General features: G+C 39.2%; 1 long non-coding RNA gene across 1 annotated transcript; it reads left to right on the top strand.

Annotated features, from left to right (window-relative positions):
* Nucleotides 1–3772: 3772 nt before the first annotated feature.
* Nucleotides 3773–4969, top strand: LOC149819620 (uncharacterized). Its single transcript, XR_016426649.1, has 2 exons — nucleotides 3773–3867; nucleotides 4570–4969. It is a non-coding gene; the product is annotated as an uncharacterized LOC149819620 (long non-coding RNA).
* Nucleotides 4970–6245: the final 1276 nt, after the last annotated feature.

Below are 6245 nucleotides of genomic sequence, written 5' to 3'. Positions count from 1 at the left end.
ACTTCATGGACTAAAAGGTAACAGTGTTTTCCAAAACATATACACATGCCTATTTGAGGAAGCATGCCAAGAAAAATGCATAAGACATTAAATCCACTTGCACATGGATAAGTTGGTTTGTTTCATTGTGAATATTAAATCTAGTGTAATCAACACACATACAACATACGGATATTCCTGCATGCGCAGGCCATAAAAAGCAAAAGATTTTGGTATGGAATAAACTGTTTTTATTGCATTCAATCCTTAAAATATGTTAAGACTGCAAAAATTGATAATGATAAAAACCACAAGTGAAGTGAGATGTCATTAGAAAATGAAGCTAACCCAGGAAACATTTTGGTTTCCACTAAAAACTCAAACTATGAAAAATACAGAGGTTTCATAGCAGTCTTACAAGCCATGCCCAGTCTGAAGAATAACTTCTGGAGCCATCCTGTAGGGGGTCCCTTTCATTGACTTGGCCCCTTATATGGTTGCCTATCATACCCAGAAGCGCTAATGAATTAGTGGCCCATAGGTTATAATGGCAATGGTTAAGCAACCATAAAAGGGTAGGAGTACGCGCACCCACATTTATCAAAAGCAAAAAGAAAATGTAGAATCTGAAAATACCAGTTCAACTACTTGTTTAGAAGCACCAAAATCAGCTAGCTTGATGCAACCTTTATTATCAACTAGAATATTTGCACCCTGAAATCCAAAGACATCTTCAAAGACCGATAATCAAAGTCGAGCAGTTAAAAAATAAAGGCAACAGAAAATAAATTTGATCACAAAAACATTTTCAAACAACAAAACCTTGATGTCTCTATGGATGACTTCTTTTCCATGGAGATACTCCAGTCCTTGAAGCAGTTGTTTCGTATACATTCTTATAACCTGTAGATGCATCCAATCACAAGAATAGCTTAAACATCCAGAATTTAGAAAGTAAACAATGAAGGGGAAGAGTAAACACTTACAGGTTCCGGAAAAAAGCCAAACTTCCCAATAAGGGATGCTATGGATCCACCAAGAACAAATTCCAACAGAATAATTAAGGCTTCCTCTTCTCTAGCTGTGCCTAGAATAACTTCTTCAAGTTCCCTAATATGAGCCTAGAATCCCAAGCCAAATACAAAAACCACCATAAAGAAAAACATAGAATTTCAAGATCCCAGTATTGAATAGGAAAATAAATCGCAAGGTCCAAAGAAAAGCTATCACCCCTCCTCTCGTAGCAAGGAAAACAATTAAAAATGAATCTGGCTCGCATAGCAATTCTAAAAAAGAATTAGCTTATACTATTTGATCAGCAGAGTAAGCAGGAATTGCACAACAGATGAAGTGTGTTGCTTGGTAAACAAAAAAGACAACTGAATTTCCTGCGAAGATCATTCAGAGCTTGGAATTGCTATGATAGTCAAGAGAATTAACAAAAAAAATGGAAAATGTGAAAAGAACAAAAGTTAATAAAAAATAGGAACAAGAGTAAACAAACTTCTTACTTGCGCTTTCTCGTTGGACACATTGTTAACGGCGATCAAAACATGAAAAACATATAGAAGAAACACTCGAATTCAAGAAACCGCAAAAGCCAGTATCAGGAACGAAGAGAAGCCCTATATTCAAGAGAGAAAAAAACGATTGGCAAAATACGCCGACCTGCTTGACAGCAAGAAGCTCTCCTGAATCGAGATTCATGCCCATGTAGACACGGCCATACGCTCCGCACCCGATGATCTCCCCCTTGCGCCACCGGATCGGCAACGCAGCAACCTCGGGGAGGGGCTATGGTAACGGCGACGGCGACCCCTACATCGGGGATCTTTGGAGTAACCCAATCCGCGACTGTCTTACGCAGTTCCGGATCCCTTTCATCAGGCTCGCGTCTTCGCCGACATCGAGCAAGGCACTCGGAGAGACGAGATGTACATGATGCGTACGCCCTCCCCCCTCTTCAGTGTTTTACTTTTATATTTGTGGGCTGTACATGATGCGTACGCCTTCGAATTGAAGCGGGCCTCGAAGCGAGGCGCACACTTCACTCATGTGAAGCATGCGCTTCGAGTCTGCAAACGCTTCACTACAGCGCTTCGGTACTTTGAGGTTGCGCTTCGCCTCTGAGGCATACGCCTCTCACAACACTGACTATCACCCCCATTTAACCATGGACACGCCCAAAAGGGCACGAGACACAATTTTTTGTGCAGTTTCTCATTAAGGGGACAAAACACGGGCGTGTCCCTGTGACAGCTTGAAATGAATCTAAATGACATGTTTCGCTGGCTAGAGATCTGATTTTTCTAATCCATATTGTTTTGTTTTCTGCTTCCTCTAATTCTAGTCAATATATAAGGGAAAAAAAGATCTGAATTCAGTTGGGACTGAGCTGGATTCGATCTCTAGCAAATTTAGGCGAGGTGTGGTTCATTCCTACCATCTGAATGTTTTTGAGTGACTTTGTTCTGAAGATTTAGTATGTAAAATTCTTATGTTGGACCTAGAATACTGACAGATCTAGATGTTGGTGTGGACTCAGTACCTACAATCTCAATGTTAGAACAATGACTTTGTTTGGAGAGATTCAACAGGTAAATTCTTGGAGCAGCAAGCACCACATATTCGCATCATTGGCATCACACCATAAGGAATATCTTTGATAAAAAAAAAGAACACCACAAAATAATAGACGTGTTGGCATGTCATTGACCTATATATTTTCCTTGTTTTAATGCCACTGAAGAATTTTTCTATCATGTCTCGTTTTCATCAAGGCTGCATTTTTCAAAGGGGTGAGGTTCAACCCCGCTATTATTTGACCAAGCATTGTGTTGAATTTTCTAGCTAGCATTATTAATGCATTTTCTCCCCCAATACTCTAGTCACCATAGCTGACCATACAAATAATTTTTTTTCTTTCTTCTCATAAATTGTCTCTATTTCCCTTGACCTTGACATATCAAAGTTTTCTTCTAGCTCCTGGTCTAAATGCCACAAATGCCTTTGAAGCGTAATTATGGTCTCCATGATGCTCATTCCAAACCGATAATCAGGGAATGCAGTAATTAAACTGCTAATTAAGCAAAAAATATCATTACTAATGAATGATAATCTCTCTCTCTCTCAATATTGGATTTAATTATTCAAGAGTTCTTTTCTTTTGTTTATCACACCAGAAAACCGGTGGCAAGATAAGGGAATTCTGTAATTAAACTTGTTTTTGTAATATTTTCTAACCAGTTTGGCAGAAAAATTATAACATAAAATTCAGAAAACAAAAAATTAATGTACAAAACTCGCAGGGAAAACATACAATTAAGTTGTGACCATCCTCCATAAGAATCACAGGCCAAAATAGAGCCATCCTTTGTATGACAGGAAATAGCTTAGCTGGAGAAAGTCCTGTTAAAAATGAATGGTCTGCATAAACAGAAGTTGGCGATGACGGTGTTAAGAACAATGTGTGGTTGGTAAGCATCGAGTTGGTCAGCTCAATGAGAAACCAAGGAATGCCTAAGCTCCAACATGTTTGGCATATACAGCAGTTGGTCCAAATTCATGAGCAATTCTGACATTTGAAACCGACAACCATGTGCCTCATCTCTCATTGAAAGGTCATTCAGCTCAAAGTCTTTCTGTATGCACATGCTTAGACTTTAAAAAAAAATTCAAGGAGGTGGTGGTGGTGGAAGATTGATGGTGACTCTTCAACCGACATCACTTCCTGCACAACCACGCAAACATGTACCCCTTGACTATAAATACAAACCACAATCTATTGGGAAGCAATTTGCCGGTCTGAGGCCAGAACCTGCCCATTAGGCCATCCAAATTTCAAAATTCCGTTCATCTGACTGTTTCAGTCACCATTTCTCATATCAGGTATCACCAACAAAAGACTTTCCTCATTTTTCTGGTCTTTGTTTGTGTGTAGTGTGCACTACATATCCATAGCATGTCTGGTTTGCAAGAAATAATCAGCAGTTTCCTATCTGAAAAGCATGGGTGATCTTACTTTCATTGATTAGCCATCGCTTGCGTACACAGATCATGGAACTTGCATAACTGATGTACATATAGAATCGGCACTGAAATAACAGATACTGGCAACTGTACCACATATTTGGATCAAGATTGTATGCATTCTCCATTGTCAAATATCTCCAGACTTTTTTTTCAATAGGCAAATGTTTCCAAAGACTTGCCAATAGGAAATTGGTGATGTCGCCATCAATCCGACTGCTTGCTTGGAAACATAGCCCGGGGTCTTATTAATCAAGTGACTCCATAAACAAAATAACATTATAAGAACCAATCATATTCATACTGACAATGGCTGCATATATTCCCAGACCCATGTGCATGCGTGTGTTATATTTCATGCCATAGCTACCTACATGTTTGAAACTTAGGTGAACCAAATCCAGTCTGCCTTCCTGCTTGTATTTCATAAACCTTTTCATTTGTGTTGTTTCACTTGCAACCTCTTAGGTTTAACCTACAGAGCTAAATATACTGATGATCAATTGAATGCAAAACAGTTCATTCACTTGCATTGGTCTTATGTTTCTCATGATGTTACAGAACCCAAGCTTAGACAAAACATGGGCCCTCTGGATCTGATTGAAGGAGAAAACCGCCCACAGAAATATGGCACAGGTCACAACCATGGCAAGTTCAACTCCATGAAGAGATCATGGTCGACAGACACTTTATCAACCATACCTGGCAGCAAAACTTGTGTATGCTCCCCAACAATGCATCCTGGCTCATTTCGATGCAGGCTTCACCGTGCTCCTTCCGGTCAGGAACCTCCTGCTCCAGCACCTTCTCACCCCAAACTGGCAGAAATCAATGTAGTAGAAGCAAAATAACATGTTGAATATGGTTTCCACCTCCACTTAGATTATATACGCTGTAAAAAATGTTGTTCTTTCTGTACCAAGTTTCTGATATAAAGAAAGATGGCCCTTATTACTTTTAACCGCTTGTGGTACACTCCTGATAATAGAGGCCTAGATAACTAAGTTCAAGTCATCAAGGTAAGGGTCACCAGGACAAAAATGGGGAAAAGGAAAAAAAAATCAATCTGTTGGTTGATGAAAGAAATGAGGGGTGATAACAGTTGGCAGAAAACAAGTTGTTAGGACTCAGCAAATCTCACCAGCCAAACCATGCCGATGCCATTGACCCAACAGATTTAAATAATTAAACCTCCTTTGAATTATAAATTAACAGGTCTAGGCAAACTGGCAAAGCACCAAGTGAAAACCTTGAAGTAGATTCAGGGTAAGTCGGTACATATTGAATCAAATTGGTCCATGAGGGCATTATGATGCTACTTAAGAATGAAATGTTTGTACTAGACCACTCAACTGCTCGCACCATCCCCTGCTCCACTATAATATGACTATGGAGCTTTTACTAACAAAATACAAGGGAAATATCACTGAATGGGGCAGATATGTCAATGAATCAGATCTAACATGGTTCAGTCAATTTTTTTATAACATAACTGTATTCAACTGGATCAGGACTTATATCAGGATTGGGCATAATCAGATGTGGTGATACCGATACCAGTTCTGGGCAAGGCGTATCCCAACCAAATTGTATCCACCGGTGACATGACAAGTACATGCCACAGGAGGAGGATTTTACGCTAATATGTTTAGATCTGGGACCTGTAAGTTGAATCATCCATGATTGACCTCAGACCATGCATAGCCCTGAACCTACTTGAGTATGAAACAGAACCTCTCAGTTTAGATTCTAGAATCCTCAAAATGTCACAGATCAACCATGAAACTAATTGATGCTAATTATCTTAACTGATAAGCAAAAAATTATAATGCTACAGGGTACTGGAAATAAATGAGGCTTGACCTAACCTGTAAACCCAATCATCTCAGCAATATGAAGTGCAAAATCCATGGTTTCAAAGAGGCTTATAGACATGTTAAAATGATAGTCAAATATGTTCTAAGATGACAAGTTACTACATGCTCAAAATAAAGGCCATATAATCTAAAGAAATAATACAAAAGAAAGATAGGATGTGTGAAGTCTAAAGAAATAATGCAAAAGAAAGATAAGTGATGCCAGCAAAGGCCCCTTCCATCATTTTATCTCTTCCCTGTGTCCTTCCTGATTGATCAGTACCATGTGATCCAATTACTTCTGTGTGTTTCTCTTACATCCTAAAGATCTACTCATCCAAAGGATGCTGGTTGCCCTGGTTATCTTGGGCCTTGGGACAA

This window comes from Nuphar pumila, chromosome 12 (genome assembly GCF_984573655.1).
Source record: "Nuphar pumila chromosome 12, dmNupPumi1.hap1.1, whole genome shotgun sequence".
Taxonomy (NCBI): domain Eukaryota; kingdom Viridiplantae; phylum Streptophyta; class Magnoliopsida; order Nymphaeales; family Nymphaeaceae; genus Nuphar; species Nuphar pumila.
The sequence above is the reverse complement of the archived record's forward strand: the minus strand, read 5'-3'. Positions and strand labels throughout refer to the sequence as shown.